The sequence below is a fragment of the Bubalus kerabau genome, chromosome 2 (assembly GCF_029407905.1).
Source record: "Bubalus kerabau isolate K-KA32 ecotype Philippines breed swamp buffalo chromosome 2, PCC_UOA_SB_1v2, whole genome shotgun sequence".
Lineage (NCBI taxonomy): Eukaryota > Metazoa > Chordata > Mammalia > Artiodactyla > Bovidae > Bubalus > Bubalus kerabau.
Window position 1 is genome coordinate 160,082,796 of NC_073625.1, and position 19,807 is coordinate 160,102,602.

Sequence of the window (19,807 nt, forward strand, 5' to 3'; positions counted from 1 at the left end):
CCGTGCCCTCCTCCAGGGGATTTCCTAACCCAGGGATTGAACTGCATCTCTTATATCTCCTGCATTAGCAGGCAGTTTCTTTACCACTCACGCCACTTGGGAAGCCCCAGTTTATTATAAAAGGATGTAATTTAGGAATATTCAGATGGGGGAGATGTGTAGGGCAAAGTATGTGAGAAAAGGAAAGAGCCTCCAGGTGTGTCATTTTCCCCAAGTCTCCATGTGATCACCAACCTAGGAACTCTCTGAACTCTGTCCTTTTGGGTTTTGATGGCTTCATTACATGGGCATCATGTAATGACAAAGAGTTGTTACTTTGTCAATAAAGGTCCATCTAGTCAAGGCTATGGTTTTTCCAGTAGTCATGTATGGATGTAAGAGTTGGACCATAAAGAAAACTGAATGTGGAAGAAATGATGCTTTTGAACTGTGGTGTTGGAGAAGACTCTCAAGAGTCCCTTGGACTGCAAGGAGATCCAATCAGTCCATCCTAAAGGAGATCAGTCCTGGATCTTCATTGGAAGGACTGATGTTGAAGCTGAAACTCCAATACTTTGGGCATCTGATACAAAGAGCTGACTCTTTGGAAAAGACCCTGATCCTGGGAAAGATTGAGGGCAGGAGGAGAAGGGGACAACAGAGAATGAGATGGTTGGAGGGCATCACTGACTCAGTGGACATGAGTTTGGATAAGCTCTGGGAGTTGGTGATTGACAGGGAGGCCTGGCATGCTGTGGTTCATGGGGTCATAAAGAGTCGGACATGACTGAGTGACTGAACTGAACTTATATGGGCATGATTGATCATTGGTGATTGATTTAACCTCCAACTCCTCTTCTCTCCCTGGAAAACTATGGGGTGGGACTCAAAGTTCTACCCTCTACCCTAGCATTGGTTTCACTGGTAACCAACCACAATCTTTAGGTGTGAGTGTGATCCAAAAGTCACCTCACTAAGGTAGCAAGGGACAACTCTATCACTTTTACACAGACAATTCTGAGAATTTTAGTAGCTCTGTGCCAGAAATGGGGATAAGTTCAGTTCAGTTCAGTCACTCAGTCATGTCTGACTCTTTGCAACCCCATGAATCGCAGCACACCAGGCCTCCCTGTCTATCACCAACTCCCAGAGTTTACACAAATTCATGTCCATCGAGTCGGTGATGCCATCCAGCCTTCTCATCCTCTGTCATCCCCTTCTCCTCCTGTCCCCAATCCTTCCCAGCATCTGGGTTTTTTCCAATGAGTCAACTCTTCGCATCAGGTGGCCAAAGTATTAGAGTTTCAGCTTTAGCATCAGTCCTTCCAATGAACACCCAGGACTGATCTCCCTTAGAATGGACTGGTTGGATCTCCTTGCAGTCCAAGGGACTCTCAAGAGTCTTCTCCAACACCACAGTTCAAAAGCATCAATTCTTCAGCACTCAGCTTTCTTCATATACATATATATATCCTAGTATAAATCACAACATCACACTGTGGAACCTAACAGATTTTGTGTTCCCAAAGTATGATGGTGAGACAACACTGGGTAAACATTTTCAGTCCAAAAGGGAGAAATCAGGAAGAAGAAACAGGGATGGGTCCCAAGCAATCTAGTACCCAGCAAGGTAAACTGCATCAGATCCCAAGACTCAGGATTAAGCCCCTTTGATTTAATGATCCACCTTCCAGATCCATTGGAGCAGGAGTCCAGCTCTCATGGCACTGCTGCCCGAGGGTTGCAAAAAGCTTTGCTGGGCAGGGATGTTATCCCAAAGGCTCCTGGCACCTCTGTCCTCTTGGCTCTGGAAGACCCCACCCTCATAGCACTGATTAGAATTCCCTATCTTTATCCTCTTTAATCAAACCTAGCAATGTCAATGCTCAGATAATCCCATAATCTCTTTCAGTTCAGTCCCTCAATCTTGTCCAACTCTTTTCGACCCCATGGACTGCAGCACGCCAGGCTTCCCTGTCCATCACCAACTCCCAGAGCTTGCTCAAACTCATGTCCATCGAATCAATGATGCCATCCAACCATTTCATCCTCTGTAGTCCCCTTCTCCTCCTGTCTTCAATCTTTCCCAGCATCAGAGTCTTTTCCAATGAGTTTTATAATAATTTCTTTATTGTGTGAGAAATTTCTTTATTGTGAGAGAGCCCTTGGTGTTCTCTTCTGAAATTGTTTCTTATTTTTTTTATTTTTTCTGCAATTTGGCCAGGATGAATACTATCTAAATCTTAAAGTTTTGGTTCATTTTTGATGAACAGTTCATTACTTACTTCTTCTCTTTTCCTGATTTTTACAATCACTCAGGAGGAATCAACCTTAATACTTTGCTTAGAAATCTCCTTAGCTAAATATCCAATTTCATCATTTGAAAGTTCTGCCTTCTGCATAAAACTGTAATATGAACAAAGTTCAGCCAAATTCTTAGAATTGCCCTCCCTCCAATTTCCAATAACGTGTTTCCATTTGAGACCTTGTTACTGAGTCCAAGTTTGTACTGCTCACTGCACCGCAGGACAGTAAAGTGAGAGACAGGTTACTGGAGCAAGGACTAGTGACTTAGAAAGCCAGCAGACCAAAAAAATGGTGAACTGGTGTTCCAAAGAACTGTTTTCTCCAAGTTAGAATTCAGGCTTCTTTTATACTAATAAGTGAAAGTGTTAGTTGCTCAGTCATGTCTGACTCTTTGTGACCCCACCGACTATAGCCTGCCAGGCTCCTCTGTCCATGGAATTCTCCGGGCAAGAATATTGGAGTGGGTAGCCATTCCCTACATCAGGGGATCTTCCTGATCCAGGGATCAAACCTGGGTCTCCTGCATTGTAGGCAGATTCTCTACCTTCTGAGACACCAGGGAAGACCTTTTTTTTTTAATACTAAAAAGGGAGAGAGTAAAGCCCTGACCAGACGCAGAAGGGGATGTGCTAATTCCTTCCTTCCTGCCTCCAGGCCAGGTCAGGACTTTTTTTTCTGTGAGCTAAACAAAGATATGTTAGCTTAAGGTTTATCACCTGGGAGTCAGGGTTCCCAGAGATGGGCCATTATGTATAATTTACACTTATAATTTTGGCAATGTCCCTTTAAAATTTCTTTCCTATCACAACCTCACCAGAAATGGCCCCTAATGTCCATATTTTTATACCATTCTGTTAATAATTATTTGTATATTCTCTAAGAAGATGGAAACTTTCCCTCCAGGTCTCTTCTCTTCTTGTTATGAGTCCTCAAAAATTAAACTTTAAAACTCCCTTCATAGCAATGTTGGGTTCTTCTAGTATGCATCTCAAAACTCTTCCAGACTCTACTCATTAACTAGTTCCAAATCTACCACCCCATTTGTAGGCATTTATTATAGCAGCATCCCACTTCTCAGTACCAAGATCTGTCTTACTGTGGGAACCAGTAATATATGAAGAGATTACTATAAGGAGTTGACTCACACAGATTTCAAGGCTGAGAAGTCCCAGTATCTGCCGTCAGCAAACTGAAGACCAAGGAGAACCAATGGTATGGCTGTAGTCTGAGTCCAAACCTAAGAACAAAGAGAGCCAATGATTTAATTCCAGTCCAAGTCCAAATCCAATGGCAGAAGAAGACCAATGTCCTAACTCAAAAACATTCAGGAAGAGAGAGCACACTCTCTCTTATTCTGTCTTTTCTTTCTATGCAAGACTTCAAGGATTGGCTGCAGACCACCAAGAAGAGCACTCTGCTTTATTCTACTTATTCAAATGTTAATCCCATCTAGGAATACCCTCACAGACACACCCAGAATAATGTTTAGCCAAATATCTGGGCACCCCATGACCCAGACAATCTGACACATAAAATTAATCATCACAGTGTGAATGGAAGAGCTCCTGGGGATTGAAGTTGGATGGGCAGGGCTGGAGCCATTTAAGAGCCTACGTGGTGAGCCTTCTAAGGCATTTTGTTCTCTCTTTGCTAATAAGGAAGCATTTAAAAGTATTTTAGCAGCAAGGATGTATGATCAGAACTGTGTTTTAATTTCTTATTAATATTGATGGTGGTGATATAAAGTTTTTCAGAAATTCACACAAAAGACCCAGAAGTCTGGTTAAAACACAGCAATATTTAGAGGCACTCTAGATTCTCATCTCCAACTTCAGCACTTATTATTGATGTGAATTTGTCAAGTTACTTAACCTCTTTGTAAGTCAGTTCTTCCATCAGTAATAGAGAAACTGCACAGAGTCCTGTGGATCAAATGCTATCACAACTAAAATAACTGGAAAAAAGTACCTTTCCCCAGATGTTAGTTCTCCTACCCTCTCTGTGGACACAGTCAACCTAGATTCGCTGCCTACATCACAGCATATTTTCATCAGTAAAGGAAACAGTATTAAGAAATTATATTTCTGTGTTTGGAATTTCATTTTATTATTTATAAAAAAGAGAGTTGACTGATAGAAGCAAGTGGACTGCTTTGTGTTTTATTATAAAAAATTTCAAACATGCACAGGAGAGAGTATAGTTCATGACCTTTTATTTACACATCACAGACTATCAAGATTTTTGCATACGTGCTTTATTGATGGCTTTCTGTGAAGTATTTTAAGCACCCAGATGTCACACACACCATAGTGTACCCTAAAAGTATGGGTATATTGCTGCATAACTAAAATGCATTATCACACCTAACAACACTAAGTAAATATTCATGTGTTCTCAACAATAACGATAGTTCTGTGTGCTTTTCAAACTATTCACATTATGTACTAAGTTATTTCAGTCATGTCTGACTCTTTGCAACACTATGGACTGTAGCTGTCCAGGCTCCTCTGTCCATAGAATTCTTCAGGCAAGAATACTGGAGTGGGTTGCCATGCTCTCCTCCAGGGGATCTTCTTGACCCAGGGATTGAACCCATGTCTCTTAAGTCTCCTGCATTGGCAGACAGTTTCTTTACTACCAGCGCCACCTGGGAAGCTCCATTCATATTATAGGGGCTTCATTAATAAATGCACAGAAATTGATGGACAAAAAATAATCTATCATTTCTAAATATATGCATAATCTTAATAGTCCCTACAAAAAGAGCTGTTCAGTTAGATTGGCTTATAATTTGAAATACAGGGTTTAGTGTGAGTTAATAATATTCACACAAAGACTTGTGCCATTGATGATGATGACAGTTTAAATGTGACAAATCAATACTAATGCAAAAGTAGAAGCCACAGGGAAGGCTTCAGAACATGACCAGCAGGCTAGCTTTCCTTGTATTCTCTGTAAAAGCTTGTTACCTTAATTAAAAAGCCATTGACATTCAATTCAGTGATGTGTGTGTATGTGTGACAGAATATGTATATGTGTGTGTGTGTGTGTGTGTGTGTATATATATATACACTCTTTTTAAGTGAAGTTATTGGAAAGCAATACTTTCTTCATAAATTAGAATAACAAAGCCTTATTGTTGAAATTGTTTTTGTACAACTACTCAAGTTGAAAATGTCTTTATCCTTGAAACTGACTTTATCCTAGTCATGGATTGGTGGCGTTTAATATTCAAGCTTCCTAATTCTTTTTTTGAAAGGCTGTCACAGGAGAATTGCATGTAGAATATATAATGATTTATTTAGTCTCGCAGTCCCTCATACGTGGGAACCAAGAAAAGAAAAGGAAGACAAGCTGATTCTCTCTTATTAATAGAAACAACTGTCTTTGAATTAAATAACTGACAGTACGAAATTAAAAATAGTGACATAAGAATCTGATTTTTAAAGTGTTTTTGCTATTCATACCATCCATCCATATTTTAGAAAATTTATATTTATTTATTTATTTTATTTCTTTTGGATGCTCTGGGTCTTCATTGCTTTTTGTGAGCTTTCTCTGGTTGTGGTGAGCAGGAGCTATTCTTTGCTATTGTGCTTGGGCTTCTCATTGCAGTGGCCTCTCTTGTTGTGGAGAACGGGCTCTCGGGTGCGTGGGCTTCGTTAGCTGACACATGGGCTCAGTAGTTGTGGCACATGGTCTTGGTCGCTGTGGTGCATGTGGAACCCTCTGGGGCCAGGGACTGAACTCACATGCCCTGCATTGGCAAGAGGATTCTCTTAGCACCCTTGGCATGTGTGCTAAGGGTGGAGGGCATAAGATGACTGAAAAATGAAGGTCAGCCATATTGCCATATTCTGAGTATAAATGTGGTGGCTTAGAAATACTCTTTGAAATTCCGGGGGTTATACATAAGCCAGTTAACTCTGCAGCCGTGTCCTTCATAAGTTTCAGCTACAAGCAACCAGGCCTAGCTTTGATATGATTGCAAGATGATTTTGGTGTCAAAAAGACAAGAAGCCACTTGACATCCCCATTAGGACATTTAATAGCTGTCTCATACTCATCTCCCCCAAAGTCATGTTATATCAAGAGTCCCCCTGCCTCAACAGCTCAGGCTAAGAAGCTCTACTTAGACTAGCCTTTGAGTCTTTTTTCTCTCACAGCCCATTTCCAGTGTTCAGAGAATCCTGCCAGCTCTACCTTTAAAACATATTCAGAACTCAATCACTTCATCACCACCTGGGTCCAAGTCACTACATGTCTCCTCTGGATTATTGTAGTAGCTACTTAATTGGTGCCCATTTTCCCTCTGGTCTCTCTGTAGTCTTGCCTCAACACAGCAGCCAGGATGCTTTGTTCTAATTTTTAGGTTCCCTACTTGAAACGGTCCAAAGACTTCCAATGCCCGAGTAAAGTCCAAAGTCTGTGTTATGACCTATGAGGCTCCACTTGATCTGATTTTCAGGTTACTTTGCTCCCCCTCGTTCATTTATCCTTCAGCACACTAGACACACCATGTCCCAGGAATTTTGTACTTGTTACTCTCTCTGTCAAGAACATCCCTCCCTCCCCTAGGATAGCCACACTGCTGGCTGTCTCATCTCCTTCAAAGTTTTACTTAAATATCTTCTTGGTGAGGCCTTCCCAGGCCTCCTCATTTAAACTTGCAATCTCCTGCAATGTGCATTCTTCTTTTCCCCAGCTTTCTTTTCCAGGTAGCATTTTTCACCACCTAAGCCATGACTTATTTTGTTTATATACATACCTTTATTGTCTATCTCCTCAAATACATTATAAGCTCTCTGAGGCAGACGGCTTTTTAAAATTGCTACATCTCTTGTGATAACAAGAGTGTCTCGCGTGCGCTCCATCTCTCAGTTGTGTCTGACTCTTTGTGACTCTGTGGACCGTAGCCCACCAGGCTCCTCTGTCCATGGGATTTTTTAGGCAAGAATACTGGAGTGGGTTGCCATTTCCTCCTCCAGGATCTGACATATATGAACAAAGGTACCCACAGAGCTATTTAGCAGTATTTTGCATTATATATTTTTTAAAACATGCTGCCATACTTTATAACATTTTCTTTTCACATCCAACAATTTGGCATAGAACTCTTTCCACATTTTTTACGTTTTAAAGGTAGAGCTTGCAGGATTGTTAGAGAGTTGGACCATAAAGAAAACTGAGCACTGAAGAATTGATGCTTTTGAACTGCGGTGTTGGAAAAGACTCTTGAGAGTCCCTTGGACTGCAAAGAGATCAAACTAGTCAATCCTAAAGGAAATCAGTCCTGCGTATTCATTTGAAGGATTGATGCTAAAGTTGAAGCTCCAATACTTTGTTCACCTGATGCGAAGTACTGACTCATTTGAAAAGACCCTGATGCTGGGAAAGATTGAAGGCAGGAGGAGAAGGGGATGACAGAGGATGAGACGGTTGGATGGCATTACTGACTTGATGGATGAGAGTTTAAGCAAGCTCCAGGAGTTGGTGATGGGTAGGGAGGCTTGGTGTGCTGCAGTCCGTGGGGTCGCAAAGAGTCAGACATGACTGAATGACTAAACTGAACTGAGCTGAAAACACGCTACCATACTGTATACACTTTCTTTTCACATCCAATAATTTGGCATAGAACTCTTCCACATTAGGATGTGGCTCAGCCTCATCTATTGGAATTGCAGTATGCCTTATATGGATATGAGCTTCCCTGGTGGCTCAGTTGGTAAAGAATCCACCTGCAATGCAGGAAACCTGGGTTCAATCCCTGAGTTGCGAAGATCTCCTGGAGAAGGGAAGGCTACGCACTCCAATATTCTTGCCCAGAGAATCCCATGGACAGAGGAGCCTGGCATGGCACCTCCATGGGGGTGCAAGAAGTTGGACATGACTGAGTGACTTTCACTTTCAACTGATATAGGTCAGGAATTAAAGGACGTTTGAATTATTTCCAATTTTTAATAAAGACACTGTAACATGCATGTTCTGTACCTGATTCCTTGAGCATATGAGACTGTATTTCTTTAGGGTAAGCTGATTTGTGTTTTTTCACCTTTGCTAAGCTGGAACTTGGAGAAGGCAATGGCACCCCACTTCAGTACTCTTGCCTAGAAAATCCCATGGACGGAGGAGCCTGGTAGGCTTCAGTCCAGGGGGTCATGAAGAGTCAGACACGACTGAGTGACTTCACTTACTTTTCACTCTCATGCACTGGAGAAGGAAATGGCAACCCACTCCAGTGTTCTAGCCTGGAGAATCCCAGGGATGGCAGAGCCTGGTGGGCTGCCATCTATGGGGTCGCACAGAGTCGGACACGAATGAGGCGACTTAGCAGCAGCAGCAGCAAGCTGAAACTATGTTTCCTGGAACTCCCTCTCTTACATAGTTCCTACATACTAAATCTCTAAGAAGCATTTTTTCGTGAAATTTGAAGGTGGAAGTTATCAGTAGCCATATTGTTTTTATACTTGAAAAGTCGGTCTGGGCACCATGTGCTGCCTCTGCTCACGCACCCGAAAACTCAACAACCAGCTCCCACAACAGCCCTGCGGTAGAAACTGAGCCGCACTAGGCCAGCCCAGCCGCACCTTCTCCTTCAGCTTCTCCACCTCCTGGGTAAGGCACATGTTTATTCTGTGATGGCATGCATGGGCTCCTCCTGTAGGACACCCCCATTACTCAACTGAGAGGTTGGTTGGGGCTGAGTCTCATGCAGATTCTTATCCTTCCTCGTGGCTTCAGCCTCAGCCTCCCAGGTTTCAATTCATTCTTCCTTCTCCCACGTCACTTCCATCTTCCCCTCCTGACCGTCAGCCTTTGGATTTCATGCTCCAGGTCCAGACATATAAACAATAGCCACATACTGACTGTGCAGCCAGCTCCCACAGTTGCACAGGATCAAGCCAAATACATGTATTTATATACCAATGGTCCTGCTTCTCTGTTGAAATGCTGATCGATGCAGGTAGATATTGAAAAACAAATTTTCTAGGTTTTAGATGGTTTTCATTTTAATAGATTAGAAGATGGATCTCTCATCTATGAAACATTGTAAGCATTTTCTCCCAGGGATCTATAAATTATGAAACTTGCACCTTAACAACATGAAAAAAGTGCTTCCCTGGTGGCTCAGATGGTAAAGCTTCTGCCTGCAATGTGGCAGACCTGGGTTTGATCCCTGGGTTGGGAAGATCCCCTGGAAAAGGAAATGGCAACCCACTCCAGTACTTTTGTCTGGAAAATCCTATGGACAGAGGAGTCTGGTAGGCTACAGTCCATGGGGTTGCAAGCAGTTGGACATGACTGAGTGAGTTCACTTTGACTTTTTAACAACATGATCAGATAGTAGAGTGTGTTTCTTGCTGAGAAAGGTGGCTATGGAGGAAACCAGGGAAGGGAAACAAGAGTAACATGAGACCAAATGCTGTGTAGTCCTCATTTGCACAGCTGGCCTCAGTTAACAGGACCACTGTGAATCAATTTACATTTTTAAATACTGCCTTTACAATGCCAGAAATCAGAAACGTAATTTCCACAAAATAAAAGCTTAGATTTTTTTTTTTTTATGTTGAATGTCATTGAAGGTTTGTTGTTCATGAACAAAAGCAATTTTCCTCAGTGTGTGCATTCTTACTCTTGGCAGATGTGGGACAGATGTTTTTACTATCGACACATGGGGACTTACAGGAAAAACACCCTTCTAATTACTCAAAGCAGACAAAAACTGTGTTTCATAACTTAGTGATGGAGTAAAAAACATGTCTCATGGCTTAAAACATTCATATTAAGATGCCATAATAGTCTGTTGTTCCTTTGATCACATCTATGTTCCAAGAGTCAGTTCTATATATCTCTGTCTTTATGGAGGCCCAGTGAAATGCTTTAAACTCCAGCCTCTTTGTTATTACTGATTGAAATGAATTTTGGAAAACAGAGTCCTCTTTAGATTTTCTAGTTTCCCTCTGCTATAAAGAGTTTGTGTCAAGCAGTAGTCCCTAAAGTTGTCAATAACAAAAGGCCATTTTAAAAGGTGAAGATGGGGGGAAAGAGAGGGTGGGATGAATGGAGAGAGTAGTAGGGAAGCATGTACATTACCATACATAAGATGGATAGCTGGTGGGAATTTGCTGTCTGACTCAGGAAACTCAAACTGGGGCTCTGTGATGGCTTGGAAGGGTGAGATGATGGGGATGGTAGGGAGGTTCAGGATGAAGGGGACCTGTGTACACCTATGGCTGATTCATATCGATGTATGGCAGAAGCCAGCATAATATTGTAAAGCAATTATCCTTCAATTACAAATCATTTTTTTTTTTTAACTGAAGGAGCTTTCTTCTTCTGGACTAATGTTTGGTTGGAGGGATATGCTTAACAGAACAGGGCCTGCCTGCCTCTTATAGTGCGCATTCTGAATTTCCATAGTCAACATGGCAAATCTAGCTTCAGCATAGAAAATGACTGTGGCTGACCCAGAGAGTCCCAGAAATGGGGTCCACATATGCCTTTAATAGACTCTACATGCCTTGATGACTTACGCTCACAATGAGCAAAAGCCAATTCTTGTGAGATTTATGTTTTATTTTGCAAAAATTAGATGAATTCAGATACTAAGCCGAAGGTTAATCGTTATCACTCTCCACACGGCAACTTTGTGGATCTCTGGAGAGCTCTACCTCTTATCTCACTGGCAGCCAAGGGCCCAGCACAGCTGGGAAAGAGCAGGAGTTTAAGCTGCTCTACGATGAGATACTTCACAAAACAGTCCTGCTTGTATTCCAGAGGCACCTGTTAAGTCACTCTCCAGGGAATCTGAAAACACGTTCTAGCCTCCTCAGGTGAAAGTTAGGGATGTGTTCAAGCTTGGGAACAGCTTTACTGATAATGTATGAAATCTGAACAGAGTTGTGGAGTGTGTGCCCTAATCTGGTCCCTAAAGTACTTAGAAATAGGTGTCTTCACTTCTTAGAAATCTTTTTTCTTTTTAAAACACCATGAAGTTTCATTACAGTTGAGAAATGCCCCTTTTTTTCCAGAGCATTTCTGGTCTAGGGTTCTGGGTTTGGTCTTTCTAGCCATCTACATTTTCTGTGAGCAGGGCACATTCAGCCAGTCCTGGTTGGCCTAGAATACACTCTGCATTTGCAGCCCTATGGTTTAGTTTTCCTTCTCCTGAGGAGAAAATAACTTACTTTCTAGCCCTGACTCTGATGTCATTTCCTTTCCTCTTCATGCCACAGAGGATTCCATTCTGGAAAGTGGCATTTAGGCTTCTGGGAAAGTTGAGGTATGGTATACACAGTTCATATAGAACTTTGGGTCCAGAGTAGACATTGGCACAGCAGTAAACTCAGATGCCGTTTGATACCAGCCAGCTCATTCTCACTCACCTCTTCCCTCTGCCAGAGAGTATCTCCAACCCTGACAGGCATACCCTGACACCCAAAGTTTCACATCTGTCTTCCCCTGCCTAGCTTTCTCTGCTCATTGTTCTTGAAGACACAGCCCCAAGCATGGGTCTCTAGGGACCTCATTTCACGGAGTAGTGGTGAAGATCAGGGATCTCAGAACCAGGCTGTCTGGGTTCCAGATCTGGCTTTTCATTTACTCATTGTGTAAACTCAGGCAAGTTACTTGATCTCTTTGTATCTCAGTTCCCTTATCTGTAAAATGAGGGTTAAAATATTTTATCTACCACAAGTGTTATCTGTGTTTACTGAATTAATGTGTCTGCTTTCTTGAATAGTGCTGGCCACTAGTAAGTACTATGTAAGGGTTAGCTAATATATTCTGACATTTTAAAAATACTGCAGTTATTTCCTAAGTATTTCTTTTTTTTTTTAAGGACAGTTCTGGATTATTGGTCTTTTTTTTTTCTTTCTTTTTTTTTAAGTTAAAAGAATGTCCAGATTCTTCAACCCTCTCTTTCTTTTCTCCTTTTTACTTTCCCTTTAATTTCCTCTCTGTACCTGCATAGGACAAAATGAGTCTACCTGGCTGATTCCTGGTGCAAAGGGTTCCTTGGGTAGCACTTTGGAAACTTTGATGGTCTTAAAGATGTGTCTTGTAATGCATCCCAATGTTGTAACATGACATCAATGGCTTTCTTTATCTAGCAGCAACAACCACGCAGAAGTAGGAGGAGATACTTACCATGGACTGGATCTTGTGATAGGCATATAGACCTCTAATCTGTCTCTTTACAAACTTAATCTTAACATTTAGAGACATGATGGTAAATACCAGATGTAACATTTACAGGGGTGAAAGTGATCTCCTCTGGGAAGGGAAACTGGGGGCAGGGATAGGTGGCCCAGGACTGCAATTGTCTTCTTGTACACTGTAGAATGATTTGACTTCCACATGTTTCTTCTGCTATTTATCATCATTATCAAGAAACATGCTTATACCTTCATTTCTTGATTTTTTTTTCAGTTTTATACATTATCCTATGGTTTCCTGTAATTGGGAAATGAAGATTTAGCTCTCTTACAGCCCTTCTCCCATCACCTCAATATATTTCAGTTAGCTCAATACTGTATTTAGACAGTGTACTGACTGTAAATATTATTTACAGCTGAGCCGTGTAGTATGTAGTACACTTCTTTTATTGTACAATGCTGAGCATCCTTGGAGTGAAGAGCCATTATTTCTATTTATCAGTCACTTATTCAGCACCCTTGATATCTTCAAACACACCAGGTAATTACCAGATTTGGTTTTGTTCATGCTATTTTTCCTCCAGCTCCCCATCTTCCTGCCCTAAGCCAGTAGTTACCTGGGTCTCTCCTCACCATCACCAGAAAACAGTACTGTGAATTGTTTTACTTCTATCTTTTGCTGGATTCTGGTTTTTTAAGTCTTATGTCCTCCTTTTTTTGATCAAGTGGAGCACATTCTCCACTAGTCTCCTGAGAAAGGGAACAGAGAAGATAAATTTGTTGAGGCTTTTCACATGTGCATATCTATTATCACATATACTCACAACAATCGGCAAAGTAGTTTTATTATACTTAGCTTATTGGTAAGAAAACTGAAGTTTAAAGAGGTTTAAGAAATCTTCCCAACCTCACACACAGGGAAGTAGAACTGAGAAAGAAACTGGCAGAGTTGTATACATGCAGGCACACACATACGATATAGATTTGGCTAGTACTGTTTATCCTTAATTAATTTTATTTTTACAGAAACAAATTTTAGAGAATTAATCTGAAGAGTATAAATTTTTTTTCATTCATTTAATTTTTTTCTTTCTAGCTTTCCTTGACAATTAATTCACCATTCTTTTTGAATGATAATCCTAGATAAAAATGTCACTTTCTGTAATTAGAATACCAGCTTGAATATTAAAATATAATAATCAATGGAGAAAGTTTACAGATACAACAAATTGAGTTTGACTATTCCATATCATATGAATGTTCAGATCAGATCAGATCAGTCGCTCAGTCGTGTCCGACTCTTTGTGACCCCATGAATCGCAGCACGCCAGGCCTCCCTGTCCATCACCAACTCCCGGAGTTCACTCAGACTCATGTCCATCGAGTCAGTGATGCCATCCAGCCATCTCATCCTCTGTCATCCCCTTCTCCTCTTGCCCCCAATCCCTCCCAGCATCAGAGTCTTTTCCAATGAGTCAACTCTTCGCATGAGGTGGCCAAAGTACTGGAGTTTCAGCTTTAGCATCATTCCCTCCAAAGAAATCCCAGGGCTAATCTCCTTTAGAATGGACTGGTTGGATTTCCTTGCAGTCCAAGGGACTCTCAAGTTGGATATTTAATTTTTTTTTCATGGGCATGATATAAATAGCAATAATACTACAAGGATTTATAGCTTCTGAGTAATTATACAACTTATCTTAGAAATACAGGCTACAGTTTTTATTAGAGAAACAATCCTTCACTCTAAATTCTTTATTGAATTATGTGACTATTGAAATTGAAGTCTAGGTAATGGCCTTAGATGGAAGGGAAGTCTGGTGTGCTGCAGTCCATGGGGGTCGCAAAGAGTCGGACACAACTGAGCGACTGAACTGAATGGCCTTAAATGACCTTGAGTTCTCTTTGTTAGCCCTAACATGTTAAAACCACGTCATATAAAAATGAGGAATAGTGTGTAAAGGGGATACCAATGATCAGTTCTTCCATAACTGTTATGAACTGAATGTTTGTGTTACCTTAGTGTTCATATGTTGAAGCCCTAACCTCTAGTGTGATGGAATTTGGAGACCAGGCTTTTGGGAGGTAATTGGGGTTAGATGAGGCTGTGGGGGTGTGGCCCCCCGTGGAATAGTACCCTTATAAGCAGACAAGGAGAGACCAGAGTATACTCTTTTTCTCCACCATGTAAGGATACTGAGAGAAGGCTACTGTTTACAAGCCAGGAAGGTGGAATTAAATTAACTAGCACATTGATCTTATACTTTCCAGTCTCCAGAACTGTTAGAAATAAATGTTTGTTGTTTAAACTACCCCATCTATGGTATTTTGTTATATTAGCCAAAGCACATAAACATAATACCTCATTTATTAAATTTTGGGATATTTTAAAACCTAGGATATTATGACAAGGAACATTTTATATTTAGAACAAACCATTTATGTGTTTGTCTAAAATATCATGTAGTTTGGAGGTCCGTATAGCATTTTTTCAAAACCAGAGCTCTACAGTTGGAAACACTAGGGTTCAAGTTTCACCCCTGCCACCGTTGGCTGTGGGAATCTGAGCAAGTTTCTGCATTTGTGACATAGCATTAATAAGGCACACCTTGTAGGGCACTGTGACAGTCAAGAGACTAATGTCCATCAGGTACTTAGCATCATCCTTTGTATGTAATAAGTACATAATTAGATTAGATTGGTTTTTAAAAGTCACTTACATCTCTCTCTCTCTCTCTCTCTCGTTTTTTCCTCTCTCTCTCCCCTCTTTCCCTCTCTCCCTCTCTGAGGTGGCAAAGTCCGGCCCAAATCAAGAGTAGTTTCTTGACTAAGAAGTCTGTTTTAGTCAGGATCAAATCACAAGGCAGAAAGTACAAAATCTTTTGAACAAGGGAAGTTTACTATAAAGAATTATTAATAGTGGAATGAAGTGACAGTGAAGTAACTTTGAGAGGAAAAGAGGACTGTAAAAGATACAGGGTTAGCAGATACAGGGAGCACCCACCACATCCTAGGGTGAGATACAATGTCCGAGGAAGGACCCTCACCCCACCCAGCTGAGATCCAGGCTTCCCTGTGGGGACTAGGTGATGACTGGATGGCAGAAAAGTCACTGTGGAGATGTAGGACTGGCCAGGGATCTTCCCTCCATGTTGTCAGAGAAGGTTGTCCGCAGAAACTATCAAGCCTCAGAACTTGTGATGTGCTGGGGACACCTGCTGACCATTAGATGCTGCTGCAACTGGGAGCTAGGGAGGCTGCCCTCTGCGGGAGTCTAGTCCTCTGCTCTGAACTTCCAGGGCATTGTCAGGTCATCTGAACAAAACACAGGTCAGCCCCCCTGGTTGCTGAATGATCATACTTGTAGAATCCTAGGCATATGTATACACAAAACTTGGAACAGTGACCCAGGCTGGGGTGCCAGCTTGCATTGTCTGGGGCCCCTGGTTATGCCACTGCTGCTTGAGTTGAATGCTAGGCAGAGTGTGCTGAACCCAGATATTGGAGAAAGGTGCATGCTTCTGGATCTCAGCACAGAGGGAAAGCAATGGAAGAAAATTACTCTCTGCTGGTGACTGGAAAGAGATCCACCCGAGAACCAAGAAGAGAAAGCTTCTTTTCCCCCATCTCTCAAGAACACTCTATGCACATGTGTGTGCTCAGTTGTGTCTGACTGTTTGTGACCCCCATGGAACGTTGCCTGCCAGCCTCTTCTGCCCATGGGATTCCCCAGGCAAGAATCCTGGAGTGGGTTGCCATTCCCCTCTCCAGGGGATCTTCCCAACCCAGGGATTGAACTGGCATCTCCTGTGTCTCTTGCAGTGGCAGGTGGGTTCTTTAACATTGAGCCACCTGGGAAGCACAGCACTCTCTATAGATGAGGCTTAATATCTTGTTGAGTGGCAAAGGAGAAATATTTGCAGAGCCCAATTCTGTTACCATACTCCATGAAAAAAGGGTGACATTGCAGCTGACCTGTAATCACTTCAGTAACATGTACCATGCCACAATCAGAAACTCACATACAAAGATATCATCATATCAGGAGAGTGTGCCCAACACAGTATCAGGAGGTCAAGAACAGTAATCCTTAATGGGGGATCAATGTGACATATACCACTCCAGGTGTCTGACATCCAAGAAAGAAATTTTAAATCTTATACTCAGAGAACTTAAGGAGGAAGAGAAACAGAGTCGAGAGTTAATATGGCCGTACAAACTTTTCGCCAAGAAATTACAGAGGTGGCCGATTTTTTAAACTATGTTTTTGTGTAATTTATGTCTTTTTAATTATCCACAGACAGACTTAAACTGCTTTCTATTTAAGTATTTATTAAATTCCACAATAAAGTATATTTCTCTAAAAGCACTATACACCACAAATAAACATTACTTTAAAATCATACAAAATCATATCACAATATTCCACATGTACCAGTTCTGAACTTCCCAGAGCCTGAAGATCATTCCTTGGTAGGTTAGCCAGAACTGTTTTCTTTTTGTTTCTTTGTGATTTTGGTTAAAAAAAATTCTTTGTCGCACATCTTATTTCTTGCCAACTTGTCACATTTGTTTTTTTTGCTATTGCTTCTCTTCAGAAATGCATCTTGGTAGGTAAAAGAACATGTTAGAATCCAATAGACCTGGTTTAAATTCCAGGTCTTACATCTTTTAACTTTGTAGGCTTAACCAATTTATCTCTCTCGATCCCTAGTATTTCAGTTTCTTCATCTTTGAAAGGAAAATGTACATAAAAACCATATTCTTACAATGATTAACAGTCATATAACTTACATATAGACATACTTATGGTATTTGGTAGACTGTTGATACACTAGAAACGTTAGTTTATCTTTTGAGGCTTAACTAGCATAAGAAAGGGGAGAACAAAAACTAATCAGTCTGTTTTCTGCTTGTTAATATTTGTGATAATGGAAGTGAAGGGAGGAAATTTTGAAATCATGGAAAAATACAGTTTGGCTGTCATCCATCTGTGGACGTCAGTTTGATGAATAGTCTCTAGAGTGAGAGAGGAGCAGACTTGGTCCTACCAATCAGAAAGTCTTAACAAATCAAGTTGTGAGTTTAGGGTGATGACAAGTCCGTTTATTCATCTTGTTCTTTCTCTTAGGACTCTGGCTGCTTTGGTGCCCTCAGGAAATGGTATAACATCAGAGCTGGATTAGATATTCTCCATAGGCTTGGTTCTTGGATGTTATTATAACATCCTGAGAGCATACAGAATGTTTATATGTGCTGGATTCCTCTGGCTTCTTCATGATGAGCCTTCATGATGGGCCAAGGCCAACTGGAATAGCCCATGCAGACAAGATGATACTGTGATAAGCTCACATTCACCAGCTGGTCCATTCTCTACTCTCTCCCATGTGGCAAAAAGTGAAACTGCCAGCCTCTTGATTAAACCACCCTTCATCTTCTGTCCCATCCAAAATGCCAACTTCATAAATTATCTACTCCACCCATTCTTCACCCTACAGTCCCCTGACTGCATCACATAACCTTACACTTGACAACATACCAGAAAACAAATGTTAAAAAATTCCCGAGAGAAAGCAGAACTACTTGAAGAAAACAGAATTCATTTGTTCTGCTTTCATTTTCCTTACTAATTAAAATAATTTAAAAGCCATACATCATTAGAAAAATAGAACCCATAGGAATGGATTGATACCCAAGATGTATAAGGAGAGAGAAATCAAGCAAATATCTGTTTAAGACAACTTCAAAATCAGCCCCAAATCAATTTTTTTCATGAAATGCTGGAAGAAGTTAATGTAAGATCACAAAATTATTTTCAAAGTTATGGAAAACAGTGACTAACAACCCAATTTTTTGAAACAGGGAAGAAGTCCACAAATTTTAGAATAAAAGCTTCACCATGATCATGGGAAAGATTATGCAATGGATTATTAAATGGCAGTTTGTGAGCTCTCAGAAAGGAATGAACGCTCTCTGGAGATCAGCATAGTTTTATATAACCAAATGTCAAATCTCACATTTCCTTTACTGACAAGGGTTTTGAATGGGATAGGGCAGCAAACTGCTTTGGAAATGGTATATGTTAACTTCAGAAAGACAGTTACCAAAATATCTCTTGATGTACTTTGGGCAATTCATTAATTTATTTATGATACGGTTAATAAACCCATATTATTTGTCAACGATTATGCTTGCACTATGCAAGATAGAAGAATGTAGCCTGGATGATGATAACTGTGGGTAGATTAAATACTTTCTAAAATATGTACTTCCAAAGTATGTACTAGAATTCTAACAGTTGGGAGTTAGCAAGACTGTAACAGTCCTAGCTGTCCTATATTTTAATGAAAATTCTTAGCTACCAAGAATTGCTTGAGTTTAAGTGACATATTTGAAAGCAGAATCAAGGCTGAGTGATAACTTGACAGGGTATAATGATGGATCAAAACAGACAATGCAAAATTAATTGGAAATGACACAGTATCTCGCACTTAGTTTCAAGAAATCAACTGCACAGGTAATAAAGAATCTTCATTAAAACAGATGCTCAAATGAAAACATCTTAGCTATTGCATTTCCCTGAAGGCCAGTATTTATTGTGACCTCCCTACCAAAAAGTTGCTAGAATTTGAGCTACCTGCTAGAGGCTCAAAGTCAGAATAAGAGCCCATCATATGGACACTACCTTATACTTGTCAGACCATTTCTACTGTGTTATGCTCAGCCTTGGGTACTGAATTTTAAAAGGGACAGTCTATGTCTACCAGCATGCCAAGTTGAAGGCAACAGTACTATGTATGTTTTGGCAATCTTGTCATAGAAAGTCAACTGAACTAACTGAAGGATGTCTGCACAGAGAAATGAAAACTCTCAAAGGAGATAAAATAATTATCTTTAAATGTTGAAGGGCTTCAATGTGGAAGAGGTGTTTAACCAAGTTTGTGAGCTTGTGACCTTCAGAGCCTTGGGATACCCAAGGGACTGAGAGGTTTTATTTGCTGTGTAGGGTACTGGGGATTTGAAGTGAATGGAAAAGAGGTGGTAGAAGGGATTTGCTTGAAGGGAAACCAATGTAATAAAAAGGAGAAGCAGAGACTGGTGAGTAGAGCAAAGCCTTTGAGATCCAGTGCACCTGGATCCAAGTCCTGGCTTTAAACTAACTGTGTGATCTTGGGAAAGTTGTCTAACCACTCTAAATTCAGTTTATCACCTGTGAATTTGGAATAATGGTAGTAACTAATTCAGGAGATTGATATGAGTGTGAAAATATGTGATGCACATAGAGAGAGAAGTGCAAGGCATGTCATCAATTAATATTACCTTGTCTTTCTTCTTCTGTAATGCATTGGAGGAAAGCTAGAATTAGC

The 19,807-nt window shown here is 40.8% G+C and overlaps 1 pseudogene; it reads right to left on the minus strand.

The window, feature by feature from the left end:
- LOC129644503 (14-3-3 protein eta-like) overlaps nt 1–8,912 on the minus strand; it is a 49,840-nt pseudogene extending 40,928 nt beyond the window's left edge.
- Nucleotides 8,913–19,807: the final 10,895 nt, after the last annotated feature.